A 15,578-nucleotide genomic window follows, 5' to 3' on the forward strand; every position below is an offset into this window, starting at 1 on the left:
TATTTGCTTCTGCTTTGCATATACATTTATCCACATAGGTTTGCTTTGTTTTTTGGTCCACAGTGCATCATATCCCTTTTCTGTCACATGGAAGTCTAGAAATAATTCCTTTTGTATAAAGATTACTAAGAAATTTTAAAATTACTAAGAAAGGACTGGAATTCTTTAGTGGATTAATTTACATATTGGGAGTATTTTAACCTAGGAAGGGAAGTGAAACCAATGGAGAGGGAAGTGAGCAACCCCAATCGTCGCCTACCTCATTACATTAAATTTTTTACTTTCTTTTTTCTTAAAAAAAAGTCATCATCTCATTTGCTTGTCTTAAAATTTTACTTTATTTTTGGTTATGCATGATTTGTCAGGTTTTGAAACATACATGAACTTAATTTTTTATTTTTATTTTTATTTTTTTAATTTAAGACAGTTTGAGGGCCCGTGTGCTTTTTGTCCTTAGACTTGAGGGTGGATCAGCTCCTTTCCCTCTTCCTCTCGTTTCAGTCATAGGAGACCTGTTGTGTTTCCTCTTCTTGCCTTTCCCGTGCTGTCCCGCCAGCCCGAGACGCCCTTACCACTGCACTCCCATCTCTTGGCTTGGCCAGCTGTCGTTCAACCTTCAGGTCTTAGTTTCAGTGCTGCCTTTTCCAGGAGATTTTCTCTGACCTCTGAAGCTGGGTCGGTTCTTCACCCCAGTAAGCTTCTTTAGTGCTTGGTACTTCCCCCTGTAGTGGCTTATGTTTGTATTCTTGCTGAGTATTTCCTTGCCTTTTAACCTCCACTACGTTGAGCTTTCTGGGGGTTGGCATATGTTGCAAATGTGCACGTGTAGCAAGCATTTAATAAATATTGGTTGAGGGTCACCTAGGTGGCTGTCAGTTGAGCATCTGACTTTTTTTTTTTTTATTTTTTTTATTTTTGAGACAGAGACAGAGACAGAACTTAAGTGGGCGAGGGGCAGAGAGATGGAGACAGAATCAGAAGCAGGCTTTAGGCTCTGAGCTGTCAGCACAGAGCCCGATGCCGGGCTCAAACACACAGACCGCGAGATCGTGACCTGAGCCAAAGTCAGATGCTTAACCCACTGAGCCACCCAGGTGCCCCGAGTGTCTGACTCTTGATTTTGGCTTGGGTCATGATCCCAGGGTTGTAGGATCAAGCCCTGCATTGGGCTCTGCACTACACGTGGAGCCTGCTTGGGATTCTCTCTATCCCTCTCTTTCTATCCCTCCCTCCTCGCACTGTGTTTAAAAAATAAAATTAAATTAAAAAGTTTAAAAAAATAAAAATAAATATTGGTTGAACATGTGACTGAAACAGTAGGTGAAGAAATGGAGTTTTAAGGGAGTCGTGGGTGGATCACTGAGCCCAGTGATGACATCAGGGACACTTTGGCCAACTTATGGGAGGGAACTTGCCAATCACAAGGCAGATTTGGAGACTCAGGCACTGGGCAGTGACCCTCCTCTCCTCTCTGTGACCCCTGCAGTGCTTCATCATTCTCTGTTCCAGGCCTTTCCTGGCCCTTAACAATACCTTTACGCTAGAAAAGTCTCACAGTGAGAAAAAATGCCCCCAAACCAATTGGCAGCAAGTTAACAATGGATCAAGAATTAAGCTTCCGTAGTGTCTAGCTTGCTTCTTTAATACTTGAGCCTAATGAGTTTTTTATTCAGATAGAAGAATTTACCTCATTCAGGGACTATTCACGCAGCTATGATTTCCTCACTTATTTCGGAATAGGAGTGAAAGAGAACTTTTTCACCTTGCAAAAGAGGGATTTCACATATCCTAGGGGATTCACTTCCCTTCATTTTATGAAATAGTCTTTTTCAGTTCCATTTTTGAATTCTGGTTTAGATGTTACAAGCCTTCAGTGAGTATTTTAGCACTGGAGCCCAGTTTTTTGTTTTTTGTTTTTGTTTTTGTTTTTGAGCCCAGTTTTTGAGTGAATGTAGTTTAGTTAGACCAATTTCATATAGAAAGGATGTAGTTATTAGATTTATACAGTAAATCCCTATAAAACATGCTCTGCATTAGAGGGTTGTCTATACCACAGAATTGTATTTCCTGTTCTTGACGTATTTCTGTTTATCACAGCACGTGTAAGGGGGAGTCTTGTTCTAATTGCTTACCCCAGTATTGCAACGAGGGGATCACTGTACTTGTTTGTTTTTCCCCGTGTGGGTGACCATCAGGCCATTGCTACAGAAGACTGGGGTGGATAGTGGACAGCCTGTCCTCAAGAAGAGGGTTGTGAGGGAAGTGAGGGGTGCTCTGAACTAGTGCGGGGGGCAGGGTAGCTCTTACTGTGTGGCCTTAATGGTTTCCCACTTTGAGGTTATGGAATTTCTGTTCCCCTACCTCTCTCTTTTTCAAACTTGTATCTAACAGACTTCTTTGGCTTTTTGTTTGTTTGTTTGTTTTTTGTTTTAATTAGGGATCTATATCGAATAGTGTTTTCTGGATAAAGAATATTGAGATACTATTTGTCTAAATCTGTTTTTAAGAAAAATGTCAGCACCTGACAGCCATCCTCCTTTTCTTTTGATTCCCTAAATTGTATTATAAATTTAGCAATTCTCAAATTCCTTTTCCTTGGCAACTTTTGTGCAGTTTAAAAACTTTACAGACATATAGACAGGTAGTTACTTACAGCAAACAAATTGAACCCAGAAAACCAAAGTGGTATATAATTCTAGGTAAAGTAGATCTAAATCAGCAATGAAAGTAGAGTTCCTTAAAGATGTTAAGGATTCTCTCACTTAGAGGATCTTAGGAGAAGGCTACTACGTGACAGTGACATTAGTCCTGGACCTAGTGAAATCCTGCAGGACCCCAGGCCAAGAGTTGGCAGTGTGACATTTCACTAATTGACTAGAGTTCCAGTCGGAGTCCTGAGGACAGCTGATTGAGTAGAACTCTGTGGTTATCGTGAGGTACATAGCGGCCTTCTATAGACTCTGGTCTCACAGTTAAAGGAAATAGTGCATTCCAGCAACCGGGACTCTTGGTCATTGATGGTGAGAGTTTAAATTTGGAAAACCGTTGGTTATTAAGTAGTAAAATGAAGATACATATACCCTATGACTCAGATTCCACTCGTAGGTAGAAATGCATGCTCCTGTGTATCAGAAAACCTAGATAAGAATGTTCAGGGGTGCCTGGGTGGCACAGTCGGTTAAGCGTCCGACTTCAGCCAGGTCACGATCTCGCGGTCTGGGAGTTCGAGCCCCGCGTCAGGCTCTGGGCTGATGGCTCAGAGCCTGGAGCCTGTTTCCGATTCTGTGTCTCCCTCTCTCTCTGCCCCTCCCCCGTTCGTGCTCTGTCTCTCTCTGTCCCAAAAATAAATAAACGTTGAAAAAAAAATTTTTTTTTAAAAAAAAGAATGTTCATAATAGTATTATTTCCAGTAGCTGTAGGAACAACCCCATTGTTCAGCTATAGAATGGATAAATCAGTTGTGTAGACATACAGGTGAATGCTTTTCACAATCAGAATGAATCCGGTAGAAGGTGCGTGCAACAACGTGGGTAAGTCTTACCTATACAGTGTTAAGTGAAAAAAGCCAGACGTGAAGGAATTTATATTGTATGATTTCATTTATGTGAAGTTCAAGAAGCAGACAGAATGGAAATAACATGTTTTAGAGATTCATGCTTAGGTAGTGAAACTTTCTGGAAGGTTATGAGAGCATGTAATTTGAAGGAGGGCACACCGGGAGAGATTCCAGGGCTGGCAAGTTCTGTTTATTGACCCACCTGCTAATAACCCTAGTGTGTGTTTTGTGGTGATTCATTAAGCTGTATATCTTTGTTTTGTCCTTGTATCTGTAAGGATATCAATAGAAAACATTTAAAATAAGTCAAGGAAAAATAAAGTAAGGTTAGTCAAGGAGTGCTTGTTTGTAAGGGTCTCATGACAAAAGAACAGAGCTTTGTGAGAAAAGGGGAAACTGGTGGGACTTTTGCCTTGTGCTCGCCCCGCTCAGTCCCAAAGAGATCCAGGGAGGGGGAGGTTACTAGAACCTGGAGGGAGAAGCCCCTTATAGTCAGCTGTCAGGAGAACAGTAATGACTTTCTGCTGAGGGACAGTAAGCCTGAGGGAACCACGGCATAAGTACCCCAACTCAGGCTTCTCTTCACTTAAACCTGCTGTGAGGCCCCATTAGCAGAACACAGCAGAAGCTGGGGGTGGGGGTGGGGGGGTGCCTTGAGCCTTTGGACGGAATCTGTGCCCTCGGCCTCCTGGGCAGAGCAGGATGGAGAAGGGAATAGAAGCATATGGATTTTCCAGGGTGTGCTGCACTTTTTTGTATGTGTGTTACATTTCATATTCAAAAAGGTTATTTTCATTTTTTTTTTAATTAAAAAATTTTTTATTGTTTATTTATTTTTTGAGACAGAGACAGAGTGTGAGCCAGGCAGGGGGTGGGGGTGGGGAGGGGGAGGTATTCAGAGAGAGACAGGGAAACAGAATCCAAAGCAGGCTCCAGGCTCTGAGCTGTCAGCACAGAGCCCAAAGCAAGGCTCAAACTCATGAGCTGTGAGATCAAGACCTGAGCTAAAGTCTGACGCTTAAATCGACTGAGCCACCCAGTTGTGTCTATTTTTGTTTTTGTTTTTAAAAAAGCTTGAGCTTTGACTTGGCAAAGACTGGGTTGACTGTCTCTGCTTCTTAGAAGCTGTTTCTAGGAGTAATTTTTTTAAACACCTTGTCTCAGTTCTTACCTGTGAATCATCTCATTCATTAGAGCTTATGGTTTTAGACACCAAAATACTAGTTCTCTTGGTCTCTCTCCTGCTTGAGATGTCCCTTTTTTTTCTTGGTGGCGCATATAAATTTTTCCTGGGAATTTTCAGGCTAGGAATGGTTAGTATGGGAGCTCTGCCTCCGCCACTAACTGATTAGTTGAGTTATCTTAAAAAAAAAAAAAGTTTATTTCTCTGTTTCTCACTCTCCCCACCTGGAAGAAAGGGGACGTGGGATGAGGCTTTCTGCAAGGGTCTCCCACCTTCGGCACTGTACAGCTCTAAGGGACTCTTCCCTCAGCAATGAGTCATTTATCTTGGTCTCCCTCTGAATTTTTGTAGGCCCGCAGATGAGAGATGTGGACCTGGGGCTCTGTGCCCTCACATCTCTGCCCGGAAACCTCAATGTGTCCGGGATTAATTTGGGGAAACCTCATCCCAGAGAGCCTTGAATGTGTGTGTAGATAGATGCCTGGGGCCTCCTCTGAACCAAAGCACCCAGAGCCCCAAGGGGTCCTGCGTGTTCCTGGCCTTTGCCCTCTGTTCATGCCTTGTGTCGTGGTGGTGGTTTTCAGTGTGTGTGTGTTTGACTCATTTTTCCTTTACCTTTAGGTTAACTTACTCTTCTGAACAGATTTTATTTTATTTATTCTTTACTTGGTTATCCATTTCTAGGAGATTGTTCCATGGGTCCAGCTGATTTGCTTGTCTGTTTCTACCTTTCTCCTGTAACCATTCCTTTTATATGCAGCAGACAGGAGGTGCGGCCGTGAGAACACGCCAGGTCCACACTGCCCTCTCTCAGTCACTTGGTCTCCTATTCTCTCTGAGGAGACCTGTCGTTCTTGATAGTGGAGAACCTCTTGGAGGCATTATAATCAGCCTGCAGAGGAAGACAGAAAAGTTGTGCGGGTTTTTGTTTCCTTGGTAATAGAACTGCACTGATCTGGGTTACTCAGAAGAGCTATTTGCCAGAACTCTTTTTCTTATGCTGAAAAATTAATGTGGCCCCAGTGACAAGTCAGTTACACTTTTGCAGTGATGTTATCTTCTTATTGCTTATATTTTCACACGGATAGTCTTGATGACCTTTGGCTCATACATCCTCTTGCCATCAACGAGCCACACGGTCTAAATAGAATCTTAACAGACAGGAGAAGAAGCGGGTGCTACCACCCTCAGAAGGCAGCCGGCAGGGGTGCGTGTTGGGACCCAGGGACACAGACTCTGGACTTGCTTCATCCTGCCTCTTCTCTTCATAGTCCTCGGAGGTTCTCAGAACTGGGAGTTAAAGGTGCCTAATGTCTGTGCTTATGGTTGTGAGGCTGTTTTTCCCTCGATGGCACACTCCTCTCTCGTATTGTTCATCACGTTGTATGTGTGTCTGGCTAACAAGGACCTGCCACATCCATCTTCAGGGATTTCAGAGCACCTAACAGACTGCTTCACAATCAGAGGCCCTTAGTAAATAGGCTGTTGATTTGATTAGTGTCTATGTGTTTATTTTTCTGTAAGAAAGAAAACTATTCATGTCCCCAGAATTGAATACCTCATGTTTCTATGATCACAAAGACATAGTAAGCCAAAGAATGAGACCAAAAATGGTGGAGTACCAGCCCTGGGGTTAAACTGTTTGAGCAGGAGAAACATTATTAGAGTATCAGAGACATCCTTGCAATTTACTGTTGGAGGAGAACCGGCCCAGCTAGTCGTGCTGGAAGTAGTGTTAGATCACTCCTGTATGTCATTCTGCCTTACAGACCCACATGGCAAGGCTCATCAACAAACTCTGTGCTTTTACTGCCCCCTAGAGGTGATTAGCTGGCTTTGGGGTTCTTCACTTTGATCAGAAGTCTTGTTGAGATAGAAATAAAATTTTTAAAAAGCCATTAATCAGTAGAAGGTAATGAAAATATTTTCATGCTAATTTCTAAATATTCCTGTATTGGGGTAGTATTCAGTAGTGGACATGTCCTCATTCCTCTGGTAAAACATTTTTGCTTATAGACCGGATCTGCCTTCATCGCATTTTTTTTTTTAGGAAACCATTTTCCTCTGTAGAACATGGTATCCCTGGGCGAGGGCCTTGAGAAGATTCCATTTTAAATGTTATTTGTGCCTGATATTCTACTAAGAGTTCAACGTAAAGGTGGCCTTGGAACAAATTTGATATGGTTTCTTAAATGTTTTAATTGCAGGAAAATAAAACAACATGAAATACAGTGCAGTAGTGTTAGGTACATTCACGTGAGGAGCAACCAAGCTCCAGAACTTCTTTCCTTCTCCCAAACTGAAACTGTGTACGCATTAAACAGCAACTCTCATCCCTCCCTTCAGCCCCTGGCAACCACTCTACATTCTAGATACCTCAGCTACCTCATGTAGGTGGAATCCTACATGTTCGTCCTTTGTGCCTGGCTTATTTCACTGAGCACGATGTCCTCAAGGTTCATCCATGTTGTAGTATGTGGCTGAGTTTCCTCCCTTTTAAAATTTTTTTTTTTCAACATTTATTTATTTTTGGGACAGAGAGAGACAGAGCATGAACGGGGGAGGGGCAGAGAGAGAGGGAGACACAGAATGGGAAACAGGCTCCAGACTCTGAGCCATCAGCCCAGAGCCTGACGCGGGGCTCGAACTCCCGGACCGCGACATCGTGACCTGGCCGAAGTCGGACGCTTAACCGACTGCGCCACCCAGGCGCCCCTCCTCCCTTTTTAATGCTAAGTACTATTCTGTTGTGTTACAGCAGATTTTGTCCATTTGGCTGCTGGTGGACACTTGGGTTGCTTCCACCTTGTGGCTCTAGGACTAATGCTGCTGTGAACATGGGTTACAACTATCTCTTCGAGACCCTGCTTCCAGTTCTTTTGGGTATATACCCAGAAGTAGAATTGCTAGACTATGTGTTAATTGTATTTTTAGTTTTTGAGAAACCACCATACTGTTTTCCATAATGGCTACACCATTTTGTTTCTACCAGTAATGTGCAAGGGTACAAATTTCTCTACAGCCTTGTCAACACTTGTTATTTTGTTTTGATAATAGTGATTCTAATGGGTGTAAGGCAGTATCTCATTGTGGGTTTGATTTCCATTTCCCTGGTGATTATTGATGTTGAACATCTTTTCATGTGCTTGTTGGCCATTTGTATGTCTTCTTTGGAAAAATGCCTATTCGTGTCCATTGTCCATTTTTTGTTTGTTTTTTTTTTTGTTTTATTTAGTTTTGAGAGAGAGTGAGCAGGGGAGGGACAGAGAGGGGGGACAGAGGATCTGAAGTGGGCTCTGTGCTGACAGCAGTGAGCCTGATGTGGAACCCCAACTCCTGAACTGTGAGATCATGACCTGAGCTGAAGTCGGACATTCACCTGGCACCCTTCCATTGTCCATTTTTAAATCAGTTTGTTTTTTGTTGAATTGTAGGAGTTCGTTATATTTTCCAGATAGTAACCCCTTATCAGATGTATGGTTGCAAATATTTCCTCTTATTCCGTAGGTTGTCTTTTTACTCTGAGTGTTCCCTGTGATACACAGAAATTTTTTTGGCTTGGTTTTAAGTCTGTTCATTTTGTCATATTCTCATGTAAGGATTAATTGAAAAGCTTTAAGTTTTTAAATGGTAGGGTAGGGTAGATTTTCAAGTAAAATCCATGTGGTTTTAAAGGACCTTTCCCAGTGATTTAATCTGAAGAGTACCTTGAGTATTTAATATCTCTCCATCATCCAGGAGGGTGTAAAATAGGGTAGGCAGAAACCAGCTCTGCTCCAGAATTGGCTTACTTCAGAGCCTCCCACTTGCTAGTGCCTTTTTCTTATGCTCTGAGAATTGTTTGTCTCTGCTATTATAATAATATGAAAATGAAGAATAACATTTACCTTCTTACAGTGTTCTTGTTCTGTGCTTGTCCTGCCTGATGTTTATCCATGATTGCTTTAAAAATATAGCATGTCTGCTCATCATATTTTCAAATTACAGAAGCTGGGAAGATGTTTTAGTATCTTTAGGCTAAGCTCTTGTAACAAAGAAACTCTGAATGCAGGGACTCAGGGAACAGATATGTTTTCTCTTTGTAACATACCTGGTAGGTAAGTGAACTCTGTTCTAGGAAGTCATTAAGGGACTGAGGTGGTGGGACTCAGTCATCCTCCAAGGTGACTGTCAATGTTTCCATTTCTAGCCAGCATTGAGGAATTAGAAGGGAAGTCCAGGATGAGGGATTGCTTTTTCACCAGGTGCTTTGGAAATTGTAAATGTCACTACTGCTCACACATCACTGGCAAGAACTTGGTTATGTAGTCGCACCTAGCCATAGGGGAGGCTGGGAAACAGTCATTTGCAAGGCAGCCAAATCCCTAGAGATACATGGGAGAAATGGGTTTTGGGGGGAATTGCTGGTCATGTCTTCAAAGAGCAATAGCTATGACACATTAGCTGGTTTAGCAAGCTGGAGTCATGAGCTCAAAATGAACATATAAAACACTGAAGAGAGAACATCGGGTTTTCTGTTCAACCTATAGAAATCAACTGTGGAGCACTGAATGTCATAATTGTTTTGGCAGTCACGTTTGGAAAAGCCATGGGAAACCAGTGAAATAGCATCAAGATGTGACTGCCAGTTAACGTTTATGTACTTGTAGATCCCATGCGTGGTATTCCAGGGCAACAAGTATGGATCTGATGGTCCTGGTCGACATCGGGAATGGGTGAGGAAGCAGACCTGCCATGTGAGAAATTGTTGAGAGAGCAGGAGAGGAGAAGGTGGGGGCAAGAGAAGAGTCTTCAGTTACTGGCTGCTTTATGAATGTGGAGTCAGGGGCGCCTGGGGGCGGGGCTCGGTTGGTTGGGTATCCAACTCTTGATTTCGGCTCAGGTCACGATCTCATAGTTGTAAGATCTAGCCCCACGTTGGGCTCCACACTGGGTGTGAAGCCTGCTTAAGATTCTCTCTCTCCCTCTCCCTCTGCCCCCCTTCTCAAAAAAATGCAGAGTTAAAACTTGGGGGCAGAGAAATGGCCAAGGGTGAATTAAGACGACAGAGAGATGTTACAGGAAGCTATTGGACTTGGTAAGCAGTAACTCTGGCACTCACTGTCTCAAGGCAAAGTGATTCGCTTGGGAGGTGCTGCACTTTGGACACTGAAGATACTCTAGCAGTGAAAGCACAGGGCAGGGCTGTTGTCTAGGAAATCCATACACTGAGTAGGTAGCAAGAATGAAGTCCCTGTGAAAGCCCTTTAAACCCTGAGCATCTCTGATTCCATGTTCTTCTTTACTGTGGGGTTCATTGCGTGCACACCCTTCCCCCCCCCCCCCACTAGAATATTCATTTAATAGTAAAGAAAGCCAGTCATTTGTGACAATATGGATGGACATTGAGGGCATTATGCTAGGTGAGATAAGTCAGACAGAGAAAGATACTGTATGATCTCACTTATTAATGTGAAATTTTAAACCAAACAAAACCGAGTTTATAGATAAGAGAACAGTTGATGGTTGCCAGAGGCAGGGGTCAAGGGGGTGGGGAAAATGGCTCAAGGGAGCCAATAGTACAGACTTCAGTTATAGGATAAAAATAACTCCTGGCGATAGACTGTACACCATAGTGATTATATTGCAGTGATATTGCACATCACTTTGGCAGCACATACACAAAGATCAGGAGGGTACAGAGATTAGCATGACCCCCATGCAAGGAAGACACACAGATTCATTAAGCATTAAAAAATACTATATTGCATATATCAGAGTTGCTAAGAGAGTAGATCTTAAAGTTCTCATAAGAAAGAAAATTCTGTAACTATATATGGTTACAGATATTAACTAGACCTGCCATGGTGATCATTTTGTAATACATATGACTACCAAATAATTAAGTTGTGCATCTGAAACTAATATAATTTTTATATCAGTTCTACCTCAATAAAAATAAAATAACAAGGCCATAATTCAGTGCAATATAGAATTATTACACTATTGAAATAAACTGTAAAATGAAAAGGCATAAATGTAAAATGAAATGACATAGTCTGAATGGTTGACTTGACTTTCTTATGAGCAGAGAGTATTTAAAATTTTTTGAAATATATACTTCCAGTAAAACTTTATTTATTTTTTTCAATATATGAAGTTTATTGTCAAATTGGTTTCCATACAACACCCAGTGCTCATCCCAAAAGGTGCCCTCCTCAATACCCATCACCTCCCCTCCCCTCCCTCCCACCCCCCATCAACCCTCAGTTTGTTCTCAGTTTTTAAGAGTCTCTTATGCTTTGGCTCTCTTCCACTCTAACCTCTTTTTTTTTTTCCTTCCCCTCCCCCATGGGTTCCAGAAAATACTTTAAAAATTCTTAAAGAGTGGGCACCTGGGTGACTCGGTTAAGCATCTGACTTGGGCTCAGGTAATGATCTCACAGTTGTGAGTTCGAGCCCCACATCAGACTCTGTGCTTAAAGTTCAGAGCCTGGAGCCTGCTTTGGATTCTCTATCTCCCTCTCTTTCTGTCCCTCCCCCACTCATGCTCTGCCTCTCAAAAATAAATAAAAACATTAAGAAATTCTTAAAGAGGAACAGAATGAAAGAAATCTTGACTCCTTTAAAATAAGGGCAAAATGACAAGACCTAAATAAGGGATTGGTAGGGTGACATCTTTGAAACATTTGTAAACCAAAATGTACAAAATAATTTATATTTTTAATATATTACTAACAATTGTTACAGAACTTTAATAAGGACTATTTACACTTCTGTGTTAAAGCTCTTTTTCTGAAAGAGCACCTCAGCAATTTAATGTGTTTTGCCTGCAGTCACACTCTGAATCACTAGATGGCAGCGTTAGGCAGAACTTGATAATAGAAGCTGTAACCCTATTCTGAAAGTTATTAACTGTGGCCCAAAAGGCAAAATAGTTTTGTAATCAAATAAGAGAGAGACCTGTTGCATAATTGTACAAACATTTGAACAGCTTGGATACACTGTAAGTACTTTTTAGAGCATGTATACCATAGAATTTAAAATAGGTATTGTGTAAGTGTGCTTAGCTTTTCCTAAACGACATGACAAAGTGTTTCTTTTTTTAATAGTCAGTGTATGCTGACATTTTTAAAAAATATCTTTAATGTTTATTTTTTGAGAGAGAGAGAGCGAGTGCCAACGAGGGAGGGGCAGAGAGAGAGAGGGAGATACAGAATCTGAAGCAGGCTGCAGGCTGTGAACTGTTAGCACAGAGCCCGACATGGGGCTCAAACTCGTGAACGTCGAGGTCATGACCTGAACCGAAGTCCGATGCTTAACCGACAGAGTCACCCAGATGCCCCCATGACAAAGGATTTCAAATACCATAGGTATAGTAATTGTGAAACTCCTGTGATATGCATCTAATAATTTTAGGTTCTGATTATTAGTGGGCTCAATACAGCACAAATCCAAATTTATCCCTAAACAAGGTGAGGGAACATCCTTCTTGGCCCCAATAGTAACCTTAAGGAAAAAAAAAATACTCTGTGTCATCTGAAAATTATTAGACTAGCCGAAGAGAATAATGAGCAGAGATTTTTGTCAGAGGGATACAGTATTCTGTTCAGTGTTCTGTATCTCTGAAGTCTTGGATGAGGCACAAGCTGTATTGTTACCAGAATGCACGTGCATGTAACTGTTAGTAAGAGAACAGTTGGAATTTAGCAGAGGTGGATATTACAATACCGTATTATAGTCCTTGGCTTTTGTCTTTCCAAATTTTGATACCTACCTCTAGCATTTCTGTATGTATCTCCAAGGGTATAGGTATCAACAATAAGTAGAAATACTCAAAACCCATAAACTGAGAAAGTAGGAGACAAGAAGTTGCACTTAGACACGTAGTCATACAGAAATTGGTGGTGTTGGTGTGGACATACACATGAGTTAGTTCTAAGGAAGGATAAAAATAAGGAACAGGAAGCTGAACTGTGAAAGGTGATTTTTATTATACTGTCTGTGTACTTATCGTAAGTACTGTGTACTTACTGTGTACTTAGAAAATACTAAGTACTGTGTACTTAGAAAATATCCTAATGTTTTATGGTAAATTATTTTTTAGAAAAGTCAGTTTTAGTCATTTTTTTTTTTTTTTAGGAAAAGAAGAAAGAACTTCCACAGTAGAGAAAGGAATACCCTTATCTTGATCCTCCCTTGTATAAAGTAACTACTTAGTTAATGTTTGAGCATGCATGTGTATTTGCATGAATGAATGAGAGAATTCTACCACATATTTTGCAAGAATGATCATCTCTCTAATTTCCTCATTTTTTTCATTCAATAAGTATTTGTTGAACACCAACTTTATGATAGACACTCTTCTGGGCTCTAAGGATCCTGAACTGATCAAAACAGACACAGTATTTCTCATTGAATTTACATTTTAATTGGGGTGGAAGGCAGTAAACAAGATAATATAATATATATGTATGTATATGTGTGTGTGTGTGTGTGTGTGTGTGTGTGTGTGTGTGTGTGTGTATGTGTATGTGTGTGTGAGGTGATGGTACACACTGTGTAAAAATCAACTAACCAGTCAGCCAGTGCAGGGAATAGCAGGGCATGAGTCGGGTTGCAGTTTTAAACAGTATGGTCAGAAATGGCCTCAGTGAGCAGGTGACATTTGAATGGAAACATGGAGGAGTCAAGGAGTGAGCCATGCGGCAATCTGGGGGAAGTATATTTCATGCATAAGGAACTGCCAGTGAAAAGGCCCTCAGGTGGAGGACTGACTTAGGCAAACTGTGTAGCTGTAGCAGAGTAAGCCAGGGGGGATTAGTAGGAGATGAAGTCACGGAGATAGGAGAGGTCACAGGGCCTTACAGGCCATTGTGCAAGCTTTGGCATTTACTCAGGGCATTGGGGATCATTTATGATTCTTCAGGAGTTGGAGGCACATTGGTCTGTACTATGTTTGCCATTATTGTTCCTGTTTCCTTAAGAAGGTGTGTAATCGTTTTACACATTAACTTCTAGTAATGCTAGTTACTTGTAGTTCTCCAGTGATCAGATTCTCCCACAGGGCAGGCTGTTGCCTCTTGTGGTTTGTGATTTTTGATTGTGAACTCATTTTCAGTGGATTTTGTATGCTGTTGGAGCTCCCATGTGCCCTCTCATGGAAGTATCCCTACTTTGTATTTTACTACTGCTGAGTCCCCAGGCATTTTTGTTGTCCTGGACTAACTTATTTTATTTTCTTACCTTAGAGTTTCCATACCATTCCATACCATTGAATCTAGACCACAAATTTAGGTATGATACAGGCTGTGGATTTTAAGTATTTGTTGGACCTGTTTATCTTTTCTTTTGATGTGAGCTAAATGTCTTCACTGCTTCATTGGGCTAAATGGAATATATTTTTATTTTATTTTTTACGTTTATTTATTTATTGGGGGCAAGGGAGGGCAGAGAAAGAAGGAGAGAGAGAATCCCAAGCAGGGGGCTCAGAGCCTGATGCGGGGCTCAAACTCACGAACTATGAGACTGTGACCTGCGCTAAAATCAAGAGTCAGACACTCAACCAACTGAGCCACCCAGGTGCCCCTAAATGGAGTATTTTTAGCCTTCTCTAAGGTATAACAGGTCTTTGAGCATCTGGGCTCAGTCCCAAGTATTCCTCCTTAAGCAACCTGAGGCCATGTCTTCTATCTCTGACTAGGCCTAAAAATCCAGCCCCAAGTCCTGGGGGGCTCATATCTAAGTACCTTGGGGTCACAGAAGCAGTATATGCTTTGATTTTTGTCTTTGTTCTGAATTTGGGTTTATTACAGAACTTTTTAAGCATATACAGAAGTGGAGAGAATACTGTATGAACCCGAGTTTCAACTTCACCCACTTTCAACAGTGACCAACTCACAGCCATCTTGTTTTATCTGTAGCGTCATAGGGTGTGTGTGTGTGGCATATATGCCTGCTTGTTTGGTCCTTATTCTATGCCATTGGTCTGTTTATCTGTTCATGTGTTCCATATTCTAATATCTCTAAATTATTTTGCTTTTGAAGTATCTGTTAATATCTAGTAGAACAGGCCACTTTTTTGTCCATCTTTTTTTTTTTTTTTTAACATTTATTTATTTTTGAGACAGAGAGAGAGCATGAACAGGAGAGGGTCAGAGAGAGAGGGAGACACAGAATCTGAAACAGGCTCCAGGCTCTGAGCTGTCAGCACAGAGCCCGACACGGGGCTCGAACCCACGGACCGTGAGATCATGACCTGAGCTGAAGTCAGATGCTTAACCGACTGAGCCACCCGGGCACCCCTCATCTTTTTAAAAATAATCTGGGGCACCTGGGTGGCTCAGTCGGTTAAGCGTCTGACTTGGGCTCAGGTCATGATCTCGCAGTTCGGTTAGTGAGTTTGAGCTCCGCATCGGGCTCCCTGCTGTCAGCACAGAGCCCACTTCAGATCCTGTCTCCCTGTCTCTCTGCCCCTCCCTGAGCACATGGGCTCTCTCTCTGAAAAATAATTATTTTTTAAAAATTGCTTTTAAAAAGTAGCCTAACTATTCATGTACTTTTATTCTTCCATATAAGATTTAGAGTAAGTTAATCACTTATCTTAAAATTTTAGCTGGAATTTGAGGTGGCGTTTAATTTATAGATTGATTTGGGAGAGAGAACTGATACCTTTGTTAAGTTTTCTCATCCAAGAACAAGCACTGTTGCTCCATTTATTTATAACATGTTGTTTATTAGATTTACACATGTTTTGTACAGATCTTTTGTATTTTTAGATACCACGTAGTTTTTGTTATGGTGAGTGCTATTGTATTTATTACATTTCCTAAGTGTAGCTGTTTTATTGCTGACACAGAG

The 15,578-nt window shown here is 41.5% G+C and overlaps 1 protein-coding gene across 11 annotated transcripts in view; it reads left to right on the forward strand.

Annotated features, from left to right (window-relative positions):
* UBAC2 (UBA domain containing 2) overlaps window positions 1–15,578 on the forward strand; it is a 200,937-nt gene that overhangs the window by 57,007 nt on the left and 128,352 nt on the right. The gene's annotated exons all lie outside the window — the stretch shown is intronic.

Source organism: Felis catus, chromosome A1 (assembly GCF_018350175.1).
Source record: "Felis catus isolate Fca126 chromosome A1, F.catus_Fca126_mat1.0, whole genome shotgun sequence".
In the NCBI taxonomy this organism is placed as follows: Eukaryota; Metazoa; Chordata; class Mammalia; order Carnivora; family Felidae; genus Felis; species Felis catus.